The following is a 15,155-nucleotide window of genomic DNA, read 5'->3' on the forward strand; positions in this document are numbered from 1 at the left end:
GATAACCGGTGCACTTGCCGGAAGGAATTTTTGCCGATCGTGCAATTTCCTAAAATCGTAGCTATCAAGTTTATGGCGCCGTTGCCGGCGATTGGTTTTCGATTGACAATTCTCAAATTGGAAGTTAACTAGATTGAGCATTTTTCTTGTTTTGTTAATTCAGTTCAAGTTACTTGTTGAATTTTAATTTCTGCACTCTGTTACTTGCTTTCTTTCTTTATGCCTTTAAATTCAAGCAACTAACTCACTGACTCACTAACTATTTGAATTAATTCCTCAACTGCTCTAACCATACTCTTCCATTAACCAAGAGTATTTCACTTGTTTGTTGCATGTGCTGTGTTCTTGTATGACAGGTAGGAGAGGAGAGACATCAACTCATCCATATACCGAACCAGAGAGGACCCTTCATAAACTTAGAAGGGAAGCAAGAGGGAAGAGAGTACTGGGAGAAGAAGAATCTGAAGGAGAATCTGAGGACAATTTTGAGGAAGCTCTAGATCTCAACATGGATAGAGAAGTTCACAACCATGAGAGAGCTGATGGAAACAATGCCATTCCCGAGAGGAGGGTTCTTGGTTCATACATAAACCCAACCTCTGGGAATTGTGGTAGCAGCATTCAGAAACCACCCATTCAGGCCAACAATTTTGAACTCAAACCACAGCTAATATCACTGGTGGAGAATCATTGTTCATTTGGTGGGAGTGCTAATGAAGATCCAAACCAACATCTCACAAAATTCCTGAGAATTTGCGACACTGTGAAGTCCAATGGAGTCCAGGAAGATGCCTATAAACTGCTCTTGTTCCCATTTTCACTTAGGGACAAGGCAGCTAAGTGGCTGGAATCATTCCCAAGGGGGAGCCTAACAACCTGGGATGAGGTGGAAAGCAAGTTTCTGGCACGTTTCTACCCCCCACAAAAGGTCAATAGGCTTCGATCTGAGGTTCAGACTTTTAGACAACAAGATGGTGAAACTCTCTACGAGGCATGGGAGAGGTTCAAGGATTTGACAAGGAAATGCCCACCAGACATGTTCCATGACTGGGTGCAATTGCATATTTTCTATGATGGACTTTCTTATGAATCAAGGAAGGCTGTAGACCATTCATCAGGAGGTTCATTGAACAGGAAAAAGACTGTGGAAGAAGCCATTGAAGTGATTGAGACAGTGGCTGAGAATGAGTACTACTATGCTTCAGAGAGACACAACACTAAGGGAGTCATGGAGCTGAACCATGTTGATGCAATTCTAGCCCAAAACAAGGTGTTTGCCAAGCAACTAGCAGAGCTCACCAGGAAATTAGAAACAAATCAAGTGGCTGCAATACACACACAAGATCAAGAGGAGGTAAGCACTGAAGGAGGTGATTGGGAAGAGGCCAACTATGTGGGAAATCAACAAAGGCAACCATATGATCCACATTCCAATACTTACAACCCAGGCTGGAAAAACCACCCAAACTTTGGGTGGGGAAACCAACAAACCCAACCACAAAACCACAAACCTTACAACCCCAACCAACATAACAATTCCACATACCAAAACTCCAACCAAAGATCATACCAAGCCACACAAAACACTTACTCCCAACCACCATATCATGGCCAAAATAATCAACCTGCCCAACCTAATCCGAACCAACAATTTCAAGATCAATTAAACAGGATAGAAGGAATGCTTGCAAACATGGGTCAGGACATAAGTGAGTTGAAAAGCTTTAGGGATGATGTGAGATCTACCTTAAGGAACCATGGTGAAAAACTCAAGAGGATGGAGTCTCGAGTAGGAGAGCTATCTCAACAGGCCCCCAAGTCAACTGCAGTGTTCCCTAGTGACACAGAAAAGAATCCTAAAGGGGAACAAAAGGTAGTGAGATGGGAAGAATGCAAGGCCATCACCATATTGAAGGAAGTCTCAGAAGAAGAAGGAATCAGACCCTCAGAACAGGAGCCAGAAATCTTGAAGGAAGGTGTGGAAGAAGCTAAGCAGGAAAGTGAAACTGAGCAAGCCAAGGAACTGCAAAATAAAGGCATGCTGGAAACATACCAACCAAAAGCACCATTTCCTCAGAGGTTAGGAGGAGGTGAAAAAGGGAAAACATATTCAAGGTTTTTAGAGACATTTAAGTCTCTCCATATCAATATTCCCTTTCTTGAGATTCTCCAGCAGATGCCTACACATATCAAGTATTTGAAGGAATTGCTAAGCAAGAAAAGAGTTTTGAAGGGAGGACAAACTGTAATAATGAACAAAGAATGCAGTGCCCTCATCAAGAAGGACATAGTCTCTAAGAAAACAGACCCAGGAAGTTTTCATATCCCCTGCATCATAGGGGAAACAAAAATTGACAGAGGATTCTGTGATCTAGGAGCTAGCATAAATGTGATGCCTCTGACTCTTATGAAGAGGCTACAACTGAATGAGGTGAGATCCACTGATGTAATCATACAACTGGCTGACAAAACTCAGAAGCAAGCTGAAGGGGTAGTTGAGAATGTGCTGGTGAAAGTGGGAAATTATTTCTTCCCCACAGACTTTGTCATTTTGGACATGGAGGAAAGCTACCTACACCCTATCATTCTGGGAAGGCCATTTCTAGCCACTGCTAGAGCGCTCATAGATGTAGAACAAGGAGAGCTAATTTTGAGAATACATGATAAACAGCTCATTTTCCATGTTTTCAAACCTGCATCTGAGCCTGAACCAGAACCTGAAAAGCCTAAGGATGATAGTAGCCATCTGTGTTTGGAGGAAAGCAATCCAGCAGCTGAAACTCTGAAACAGTCCTTGGAAGGCAAACAAGAATTGCAAGAGTTAAAGCCACAAGAATCAATAGAAACAGATCAGAAGGATCCTCCTGGCATAAGGGTCAATGAAGAAATCCTCAAGAGAGAGGGAAGAATTGTAAAGAAATTGCCAAGAGGGTGGAGAAACAAGAAAATTCCCACTGAAGGTTTTTCTCCGGAAGATAAAGTGATATCAAGTCATTATCTGCCAATCCCACCTGGCCTCAAAACCATTCCTTCCCAGCTCCCTCAAGTGTTCACAATCAGGAAAGTTCTTTCTATGGAACATTTGGAAATCATGAAGGAATCAAATGGGGACATTTTCATAGCGAGAGGAGAGGACATCAAGCACTACAATCCACCCTAACAAGGGACAACCGTCAAGCTAATGACGTTAAAGAAGCGCTTGTTGGGAGGCAACCCAACCTGAGGTAATACTCCTTTGCTGTTTCTTTTATTTGTTTCAATAAAAAGGTGAAGTAGTTTCTGTGCATTGCAAAGAATTAAGTTTGGTGTTTCACACCAAACAATGAATTCGTGGATCAATAATTCAAAGGGGAATGTGTGATTCTAAGTTTGGTGTTCCACCATACAGATCAACTGAACACAACAACCTTTGAATTATATGAAAGGAACAACCATTCTAAGCAATCGCAGAAATGCTTAAAATCCTTAGCAGCAACTTCATTCCAAGGAGAATTCAAGGATTCAAAGAGCAGAGGAGTAAGTAGGAGACTAAGTTTGGTGTTCACACACCAACTTAAGACTCAGACACTTGCCCATACATAGTTGAGCTAACCACTCAAGTGCTTGAGAAGCAAGCAACTTCATCACTCTTTGCAGGAAAGGAAACAAGGATCTTAGAAAGAACATGAAGCAACAACTAGGAGAAGAAGGAGAAATCAAATTGTTTCCTGGCAGCAAAGAGAAAACAAGAAATTTCACAAGGTGGTGTTGTTCCTTGACCATTCTTTAAAAGGCAAACAAAAGCATGCTTGTTCTGGTTTAAACTGTAATTGTTGAATCTTTCTGGAATGTGAAGTTTTTAGTATGTTTGTCTGTTTACTGCTTTGAATAAAGTGAATGCCTAGATGTTTGGATATAACTTCTCCTTCTTAAACAAATGCTTGCCATGCTTGTTCTGTTTCCAAAAATAAAAGAAAAGTTTGAACAAAAGTAACTTGGCTCAATTAGTGACAAATCAAGTAGAATTAAGTGGTGGTATGCATGCTTGATTGTTTAGTCAGATCACTGGAAATTGAGTGTAGAATTATCATTTTTGTGTAGAAGTTTGAATACTGTCTATGGATCTTGATGAATAAATGTCTTTGGCCATGAAAAAGAAAGAAAAAGAAGAAGAAAAAGCCACTGAAAAAGGGCAACCAAAAAGCAAAAAAAAATTGAGAAAATAAGCTAGGCACCAATGGTTTGAACTTCTGAGACAAATGCCTGTGGTGTTTATGTATTAAGGATATGCTTGGATGAATAGGTTCTGAGGAGTGTTTCAACACTTGGTAACTTGGGTTAACTAACCCGGGATTATCAACCAAAAGTCCATTATCAAGAGCAACCTAAATACAAAACATTTAGTCACACAAAGAGGTGCTGGGCACCAATGTCTCAAGAAGAAATGTGAACTAAAATGCCTGTAGTGGATATGTGTAGTGCACTGATAAGAAAAAGAAAATGCCAAAGGCTTGTGCAACACATGACACTGAGCAAACAAGGAGCAAAGGAGCTCTAAGAAAAAGAAAAAAACAAAGAAGGGAAAAGTGCCAAGGACATAAGAATAACAAGAGGCCATAGCAGTGTTTGATGGATGCAATGAAAAAGTGATAATCTTACCTGATAAGAATGAAAAAGTGATGCTGCAACTTTCTGCATAAAACCCTTCTGATGAACTTCAAATGCTTGCTAATATAGCCAATGTAATTGCTTTCTGTTTCATACTTTCTTCTCAAATAACTCAGGACTTGCTTAGGGACAAGCAAGTATTAAGTTTGGTGTTGTGATGCCAAGGCATCTTAGGCTAGTTTCACTAGCATTTTTCTGTTAATTTTAGTTGTTTTATGCATTTTCTTGAGCTTAAAGTAACCAAGAATGGTTAAATGAATAACAAAGCAATGAACCATCCAAACAGTATGATTTTGATGCAAATTCCATGAGTTTTTAGTTATATTACTTGAATGCTATGAATGGAAGATTTCTCATGAAATTTTGCAAGACTTTGATGCAGTTGTTTGGATGATTTCAGGGAAGAAGAGGCTAGGCAAGGAAGCAACAAAATCAATAAAGGAAGCTTGAATATCACATGTGGAGTTTAAGTTCCAGTTTAAGTTCCAGTTTAAGCTCCAGTTTAAGCTCCAGTTTAAGCTCCAATTTAAGCTCCAGTTTAAGCTGAAACTGGAGCTTAAACGCCAAAATCATGAAAGCAGAGGAAAAGCTGAAAGTGGCGTTTAACCTCCAGTTTAACTGGAGGTTAAACGCCAGAAATGAGAAATGCACCAGGGAGCCATTTCCACGTTTAAGCTCCAGTTTAACCTTAAACTGGAGCTTAAACGTGTTCGACCAAAATCCACACTCCAGGGTTGCTTTCTTCATTTCCACGTTTAAGCTCCAGTTTAAGCTTAAACTGGAGCTTAAACGTGTTCGACCATTCCATCCTCCAAGGTGCTTTCTTCATTTCCACGTTTAAGCTTCAGTTTAACCTTAAACTGAAGCTTAAACGTGTTCGACCAAATTCTCCTCCAGGGTTGCTTTCTTCATTTCCACGTTTAAGCTTCAGTTTAACCTTAAACTGAAGCTTAAATGTGTTCGACAATTCCACACTCCAGGATTGCTTTCTTCCATTTCCACGTTTAAGCTTCAGTTTAACCTTAAACTGAAGCTTAAACGTGCTTGAGTTATACCACCTCCAGGAGTGTCCAACGTTTAAGTTGCAGTTTAAGCTTAAACTGCAACTTAAACGCCACTAATTGAAAAGGTTTCTGGGCCAAAGATATTGCAGTTTAAGTTAGCATTTGAGCACAAACATTAACTTAAACATACTCTGGTATGAAACCCAATTGAATATCATGGTTTATGGGATTGGGCCTGAAGAATTGATGAGTCTGGAATTTCAATTTGTTGAGTCATGTGTCATTACTTGATTATCACTAAGTTGGCTCAATGAATGTTACAGAATTGGATCAGCAGCCTCATCAGGATTATGGATCATAAACCCAAAGCAAAAGGAAATCAGAGAAAGGCCTCAAAGCCCAAGAAACACAACAGAAGCTCAATTTAGAAAGTGTATAAATAGGATAGAATTTAAGTTAGAAGGACTTGGGGGATCATTTTTCTAGTTTTCATACTTTTTGTAATTGAATTCAGAGCTATGACTCACTAAACCCCCTTTCATTGGGTTAGGGAGCTCTATTGTAATTCAATGAATCAATAATAGTTTTTATCTTCTTCTTCAATCTTTTCTCTTGAATTTTTGTTAGAAAGCTTCTCGATCTAATTCCATTGGTTAGTTGTCTTGGGAAAGAAACTATCCATAATTGGAATCCTTCGGAACCTTGGGAAAGGAATGGAGGATTCATGCTAGAGAAGCTTTCTCACAGTGAATTGGATTGGGGTTTGGATGGATATTGTGACATGTAATCCTACCAAATTGTGGTTCATGAAACTGTGTGGTATAATCAGTGATCGAGCGTCATCTCTTCTTATGAACATTTAAACCAAGGGATTGGGAATTTGTTTGTTTTTAGAGAGAATTGGTGAGCCAAGGGATTGGGATCCAATCATATAAGATTGCCAAGCAAATTTCAATGAACGCATTGGTTGAGGAAGGGATAAAAATGTTTTGATTCGGAGATCTCAATATCTCCTGAAACCCAATGAATTCCCCTTTTCTGATCTACCACTTTCTCTTTACATTCTGCTATTAAATTCATGCAATCACCCCGATCCCTTTTTAATTTCAGCAATTTAGCTTCTCGCTCTTTAATTCATGCAATTTAAGATTCCGCAATTTCAATTTCTTGCCATTTACATTTCCCGCCAATTTTACATTCCGCAATTCTCATCTAAATCTTGATTCCGCTCAACTAGAACACACTTCTAATCTGAATTGCTCACTCAACCAATCCTTGTGGGATTCGACCTCACTCTATTGTGAGTTTTTACTTGACGATAACCGGTGCACTTGCCGGAAGGAATTTTTGCCGATCGTGCAATTTCCTAAAATCGTAGCTATCACTTATCCTCAGAAACTCTTCCAAGCGGAACAGGATAAGCAATTTGCCCGCTTTGCAGACTATCTCAGGACTCTTGAAATAAAGATTCTGTTTGCAGAGGCACTTGAGCAAATACCTTCTTATGCTAAGTTCATGAAAGAGATCTTAAGTCATAAGAAGGATTGGAGGGAAACTGAAAAAGTTTACCTCACTGAAGAATGCAGTGCAGTCATTCTGAAAAGCTTACCTGAGAAGCTTAAAGATCCCGGAAGCTTTATGATACCATGCACATTAGAAGGTACTTGTACCAAGCAAGCTCTATGTGATCTTGGGGCAAGTATTAACCTAATACCTGCATCTACTATCAAAAAGCTTGGGTTGACTGATGAAGTTAAACCAACCCGGATATATCTCCAACTTGCTGATGGTTCCATTAAACACCCATCAGGCGTGATTGAAGACATGGTTGTCAAGGTTGGGCCATTTGCCTTTCCTACTGACTTTGTGGTGCTGGAAATGGAGGAGCACAAGAGTGCAACTCTCATTCTAGGAAGACCTTTCCTAGCAACTGGCCGAACCCTTATTGACGTCCAAAAAAGGGAAGTAACCCTGAGAGTCAATAAGGATGAGTTCAAATTGAATGTTGTCAAAGCTATGCAGCATTCAGACACCCCAAATAACTGCATGAGCATTGATATTATTGACTCTCTGGTAAAAGAGGTCAATATGAGTGAGAGTCTCGAATCAGAGCTAGAGGATATCTTTAAAGATATTCAGCCTGATCTGGAGGAATCAGAGAGAATAATAGAACCTCTGAAAATCCCTCAGGAAGAGGAGAAACCTCCCAAACCCAAGCTCAAACCATTACCACCATCCCTGATATATGCATTTTTGGGAGAAGGTGATACCTTTCCTGTAATCATAAGCTCTACCTTAGAGCCACAGGAAGAGGAAGCACTAATTCAAGTGCTAAGGACACACAAGACAGTTCTTGGGTGGTCCATCAGTGATCTTAAGGGCATTAGCCCAGCCAGATGCATGCACAAGATTCTATTGGAGGGTGACGCTAAGCCAGTGGTTCAACCACAAAGGCGGCTGAATCCAGCCATGAAGGAGGTGGTGCAGAAGGAGGTCACTAAATTACTAGAGGCTGGGATCATTTATCCTATTTCTAATAGCCCCAGGGTAAGCCTTGTCCAAGTCATCCCCAAGAAGGGTGGCATGACAGTGGTTCATAATGAAAAAAATGAACTGGTTCCCACAAGAACAGTTACAGGGTGGCGTATGTGTATTAATTATAAAAGGCTTAATACAGCTACTAGAAAGGACATTTTCCTTTACCATTCATAGACCAAATGCTAGAAAGATTAGCAGGTCATGAATACTACTGCTTCCTGGATGGATATTAAGGTTATAATCAAATTGCAGTAGATCCCTAGGATCAAGAGAAAACAGCATTCACATGTCCATGTGGAGTATTTGCATATAGAAGGATGCTATTTGGCCTGTGCAATGCACCTGCAACCTTTCAGAGGTGCATGCTCTCCATTTTCTCTGATATGGTGGAAAAATTTCTGGAAGTCTTCATGGATGACTTTTCAGTATTTGGAGACTCATTCAGCTCCTGTCTTGACCATCTAGCACTTGTTCTAAAGAGGTGCCAAGAGACTAACCTGGTTTTAAACTGGGAGAAATGTCACTTTATGGTGATTGAAGGAATTGTCCTTGGGCACAAAATTTCGAACAAGGGAATAGAAGTGGATCAAGCTAAGGTAGAGGTAATTGAAAAATTACCACCACCTGCTAATGTTAAGGCAATCAGAAGCTTTCTGGGGCATGCAGGATTTTATAGGAGGTTTATAAAGGATTTTTCAAAAATCGCTAAACCTCTAAGTAATCTGCTAGCTGCTGACATGCCATTTATCTTTAATAAAGAGTGTCTGCAGGCATTTGAAACTCTGAAAGCTAAGCTAGTCACAACACCAGTCATCTCTGCACCAGACTGGACATTACCATTTGAATTAATGTGTGATGCTAGTGATCATGCCATTGGTGCAGTGTTGGGACAAAGGCATGACAAGCTTCTGCACGTTATTTATTATGCCAGTCGTGTTCTAAACGACGCACAGAAGAACTACACAACCACAGAAAAGAGCTACTTGCAGTGGTTTACGCCATTGACAAGTTCCGATCTTATTTAGTATGATCAACAGTGATTGTGTACACTGACCATGCTGCTCTTAAATATCTATTCACAAAGCAGGATTCAAAACCCAGACTCATAATATGGGTGTTGCTTCTGCAATAGTTTGATATAGAAATAAGAGACAGAAAAGGGACAGAGAATCAAGTAGCAGATCACCTGTCCCGAATAGAACCAGTAGAAGGGGCGTCCCTCCCTCTTACTGAGATCTCTGAAAACTTTTCGGATGAGCAACTCTTTGCCATCCAGGAGGTTCCATGGTTTGTAAACATTGCAAACTACAAGGCAGTAAGATTCATACCCAAAGAGTACAATAGGCAGCAAATAAAGAAATTGATCACAGATGCAAAGTACTATCTTTGGGATGAACCATATCTCTTCAAGAGATATGCAGACGGAGTAATCCGTAGATATCTGCCTAAAGAAAAAGCACAGAAGATCCTCTGGCACTGCCATGGATCACAGTATGGAAGACATTTTGGAAGTGAGCGAACAGCCACAAGAGTCCTCCAATGTGGCTTCTCCTGGCCTACTCTCTATAAAGACTCCCGAGTGTTTGTACTTAATTGTGACAGTTGCCAAAGATTTGGCAATCTGCCTCACAGTTATGCCATGCCTCAACAAGGGATCTTGGAGATTGAGTTATTTGATGTATGGGGTATTGACTTCATGGGGCTATTCCCACCATCATACTCAAACACTTATATTCTGGTGGCAGTGGATTATGTATCCAAATGGGTAGAAGCTATAGCATCACCCACTAATAATACTAAGACAGTGCTAAAATTCCTCTAGAAACACATCTTCAGCAGATTTGGTATCCCTAGAGTACTAATCAGTGATGGGGGCACTCATTTCTGCAAAAAACAGCTTTACTCTGCTTTGGTTAGATATGGAGTTAGCCATAGGGTGGCCACTCCATATCATCCACAGACAAACGGGCAAGCTGAAGTCTCTAATAAAGAACTTAAAAGAATCCTAGAATGGACTGTGATTAACCGTAGAAGGGATTGGGCAAGAAGCTTGGATGATGCTCTGTGGGCATACAGAACAACATTCAAGACACCTATAGGAACTTCTCCATACTAGCTGGTGTATGGAAAAGCCTGTCACTTGCCAATGGAACTGGAACACAAGGCCTATTGGGCAACCAGATTCCTAAACCTTGATGCCAAGTTAGCTGGAGAAAAACGATTGCTCCAGTTTTATGAGCTAGAGGAATTCAGACTCAATGCTTTCGAAAATGCAAAAATTTACAAAGAGAAAGCAAAAAGATGGCATGATAAGAAATTATCATCCAGTGTCTTTGAACCAGGACAAAAAGTTCTGCTATTTAACTCTAGGCTCAGATTATTCCCCGGGAAATTGAAATCCTGGTGGAGAGGTCCATATGTGATTACAAGTGTGTCACCATATGGATACGTGGAGCTTTAGGATAATGATTCTAACAAAAAGTTCATTGTTAATGGACAGAGAATTAAACATTATCTTGAAAGCAATTTTGACCAAGAATGCTCAAAACTGAGACTTGATTAAAGCTCAGTAATAGTCCAGCTAAAGACAATAAAGAAGCGCTTGCGGGGAGGCAACCCAGCCATTTACAAGGCTTATTTGTTAATTAATTGATTTTTACAGGTTTATGTCAATTATCTTCAAGGTAAAATAGCAATTGCTTGAGTTCACGGAGTTACAGAAGGATTCAGAGGATAAAACAGCAAAAAGAAGCTCATTAGTGCGAAAAAAGCAAGTAAGAGGCGTTTTGGGCGCTGAACGCCCAAAAGAAGCACTCACTGGGCGTTCAACGCCAATAAGGATAGCCATCTGGGCGTTCGAACGCCAGAAAGAAGCACCTTCTGGGCATTCAACGCCAGATTTATAGCGTCCTGGGCGTTCAGAAAAACGCCCAGTGACAAAGGAGTTTCTGGCGTTCAACGCCAGTGATGAGCGGATAATTTGTACGCTTTTTGGCATTGTTTTTAGTATGTTTTTAGTATATTTAGTTGAGTTTTTAGTATATTTTTATTAGTTTTTAGTTAAAATTCACTTTTCTGGACTTTACTATGAGTTTGTGTGTTTTTCTGTGATTTCAGGTATTTTCTGGCTGAAATTGAGGGACCTGAGCAAAAATCTGATTCAGAGACTGAAATGGACTGCAGATGCTGTTGGATTCTGACCTCCCTGCACTCGAAGTGGATTTTCTGGAGCTACAGAAGCCCAATTGGCGTGCTCTCAACGGCGTTGGAAAGTAGACATCCTGGGCTTTCCAGCAATATATGATAGTCTATACTTTGCCCAAGATTTGATGGCCCAAACCGGCGTTCAAAGTCACCCTCAGAATTCCCAGCGTTAAACGCCAGAACTGGCACCAAAGTGGGAGTTAAACGCCCAAACTGGCATAAAAGCTGGCATTTAACTCCAAGAAGAGTCTCTGCACGAAAATTCTTCAATGCTCAGCCCAAGCACACACCAAGTGGGCTCGGAAGTGGATTTTTATGTCATTTACTCATCTCTGTACACCCTAGGCTACTAGTTCTCTATATATAGGACCTTTTACTATTGTATTTTCATCTTCTGATCTTTGGAATCTGTTGATCTTTAGATCTTTTGATCACTTTGGGAGGCTGGCCATTCGGCCATACCTAGACCTTGTTCTTATGTATTTTCAACGGTGGAGTTTCTACACACCATAGATTAAGGTGTGGAGCTCTGCTGTACCTCGAGTATTAATGCAATTACTATTGTTCTTCTATTCGATTCCGCTTGTTCTTGTTCTGAGATATCGCTTGTTCTTCAACTTGATGAATGTGATGATCCGTGACACTCATCATCATTCTCACCTATGAACGTGTGACTGACAACCACCTCCGTTCTACCTTAGATTGGGTGAATATCTCTTGGATTCCTGATACACGACGCATGGTTGATCGCCTGACAACCGAGCGCTCGCCTGACAACCGAGCCAGCCATTCCGTGTGATCAGAGTCTTCGTGGTATAGGCTAGAACTGATGGCGGCATTCAAGAGAATCCGGAAGGTCTAAACCTTGTCTGTGGTATTCTGAGTAGGATTCAATGATTGAATGACTGTGACGAGCTTCAAACTCCTGAGGGCGGGGCGTTAGTGACAGACGCAAAAGAATCACTGGATTCTATTTCGGCCTGATTGAGAACTGACAGATGGATAGCCGTGCCGTGATAGGGTGCGTTGAACATTTCCACTGAGAGGATGGGAGGTAGCCACTGACAACGGTGAAACCCTTGCATACAGCTTGCCATGGAAAGGAGTAAGAAGGATTGGATGAAGACAGTAGGAAAGCAGAGAGACGGAAGGGACCAAGCATCTTCATACGCTTATCTGAAATTCCTACCAATGAATTACATAAGTATCTCTATCTCTATCTTTATGTTTTATTCGTATATCACCCATAACCATTTGAGTTTGCCTGACTAAGATTTACAAGGTGACCATAGCTTGCTTCATACCAACAATCTCTGTGGGATCGACCCTTACTCGCGTAAGGTTTATTACTTGGATGACCCAGTACACTTGCTGGTTAGTTGTGCGGAATTGTGATAAAGAGTTGAGATTGCAATGAGCGTACCATGTTGATGGCGCCATTGATGATCACAATTTCGTGCACCAAGTTTTTAGCGTCGTTGCCGGGGATTGTTTCGAGTATGGACAACTGACGGTTCATCTTGTTGCTTAGATTAGGTATTTATCTTCAGAGTTCTTAAGAATGAATTCTAGTGTTTTAAGGTGATGTTCTTATCATCACCAAAGCTAATTGATTCTCATCAATTTAGCTCTTGAATGTAATGTCCTGCTGAAGCTTGGCTAGCCATGTCTAATTTCTTTAGACTAAAGCTTTAGACTAACATTGCATGATTCCTGGAAGTCTCATTAAGAATTTGGATACCTTTATTTTCTTTTCCACTAAATTTTCGAAAAAACCAAAAAAAAAAATTTACAAAATCATAAAAACCAAAAATATTCTATGTTTCTTGTTGAGTATAGTGTCTCATGTTAAGTTTGGTGTCAATTGCATGTTTCTGTTCCTCTTGCATTTTTTCGAATTCATGCATGTGTCTTCATTAATCTTCAAGTTGTTCTTGATGATTTCCTTGTTTTGATCTTTGAATTCTCTTGACTTGAGTGTTTTGTTATATACATTCTCATTTTGTTAGTGTCAATGGTATACAAACTGCTAAGTTTGGTGTCTTGCATGCATTGTTATTTGATTTTAGTTGCATTTTAATTATTAAAAATCCAAATTTTTTTTTAATTTGTGTCTTTTCAAGTCAATAATACAGAGAATTGAAGATTCAGAACATACTGCAGAGGAATTATACAGAAAAAGCTGGGCGTTCAAAACGCCCAGTGAAGAAGGACAGACTGGCGTTTAAACGCCAGCCAGGGTGCCTGGTTGGGCGTTTAACGCCCAAAAAGGTAGTGCATTGGGCGTTAAACGCCAGAATGTGCACCATTCTGAGCGTTTAACGCCAGGATGGCACAAGAGGGAAGATTCTGTTTTCAATGCAAATTTTTTTCAAGTTTTCAAAGTTTTTCAAAATCAAATCTTTTTCAAATCATATCTTTTCAATCATATCTTTTTAAAAGCATAACTTTTCAATCAAATCTTTTTAATCACATCTTTTTTCAAAATAGTTTTCAATCATATCTTTTTAAATTCTAATTTCAAAATCTTTTTCAAAAATCACTTGATTTCTTTCCCACTTTTAGTTTTCGAAAAATATCAATCAACTTTTCAAAATCCTTTTAATTAATTTTCGAAAAACTCTTCTTCTCTTCTCACATCCCTCTATTTATGGAGTAAAACTCCTCCTCAATGCACAATTCGAACTCTATCTCACTAAGTTCGAATTCTTCTACCTCTTTCTTCTATTTTTCTGTTTCTCTGACACCTCAAGGAATCTCTATACTGTGACATAGAGGATTCCATATTTTCTTGTTCTCTTCTCTTTCATATGAGCAAGAACAAAGACAAAGGCATTCTTGTTGAAGCTGACCCTGAACCTTAAAGGACCTTGAAGCGAAAGCTAAGAGAAGCTAAGGCACAACTCTCTGTAGAGGACCTAACAGAAATCTTCAAAGAAGAAGAACCCATGGCAGCCGAAAACAACAACAATGCCAACAATGCAAGGAAGGTGCTGGGTGACTTTACTGCACCTACTCCCGACTTCTATGGGAGAAGCATCTCTATCCCTGCCATTGGAGCAAACAACTTTGAGCTTAAGTCTCAATTAGTTTCTCTAATGCAACTGAATTGCAAGTTCCATGGACTTCCATTGGAAGATCCTCATCAGTTCTTAGTTGAATTCTTGCAAATCTGTGACACTGTCAAGACTAATGGGGTTGACCCTGAGGTCTACAGACTTATGCTATTCCCTTTTGCTGTAAGAGACAGAGCTAGGACATGGTTGGACTCACAACCTAAAGAAAGCCTGAACTCTTGGGAAAAGCTATTCAATGCCTTCTTGGCAAAGTTCTTTCCACCTCAAAAATTGAGTAAGCTTAGAGTGGAAGTCCAAACCTTCAGACAGAAGGAAGGAGAATCCCTCTGTGAAGCTTGGGAAAGATACAAACAATTGATCAGAAAGTGTCCCTCTGATATGCTTTCTGAATGGAGCATCATAGGTATTTTCTATGATGGTCTCTCTGAACTATCCAAGATGTCTTTGGATAGCTCTGCTGGAGGATCTCTTCATTTGAAGAAGACGCCTGCAGAAGCTCAAGAGCTCATTGAAATGGTTGCAAATAACCAATTCATGTACACTTCTGAAAGGAATCCTGTGAACAATGGGACAAATCAGAAGAAAGGAGTTCTTGAGATTGATACTCTGAATGTCATACTGGCTCAGAATAAGATATTGACTCAGCAAGTCAATTTGATTTCTCAAAGTTTGTCTGGAATGCAAA

At 40.0% G+C, this 15,155-nt stretch overlaps 2 non-coding genes across 2 annotated transcripts; both read right to left on the reverse strand.

Moving 5' to 3' along the window:
* Positions 1–934: 934 nt before the first annotated feature.
* On the reverse strand, positions 935–1,038 carry LOC130958347 (small nucleolar RNA R71). Its single transcript, XR_009077474.1, has one exon. It is a non-coding gene; the product is annotated as a small nucleolar RNA R71 (small nucleolar RNA).
* Positions 1,039–14,746: 13,708 nt separating this feature from the next.
* Positions 14,747–14,854, reverse strand: LOC130958807 (small nucleolar RNA R71). The gene has a single exon (XR_009077912.1). It is a non-coding gene; the product is annotated as a small nucleolar RNA R71 (small nucleolar RNA).
* Positions 14,855–15,155: the final 301 nt, after the last annotated feature.

Source organism: Arachis stenosperma, chromosome 10 (genome assembly GCF_014773155.1).
Source record: "Arachis stenosperma cultivar V10309 chromosome 10, arast.V10309.gnm1.PFL2, whole genome shotgun sequence".
Taxonomy (NCBI): Eukaryota; Viridiplantae; Streptophyta; class Magnoliopsida; order Fabales; family Fabaceae; genus Arachis; species Arachis stenosperma.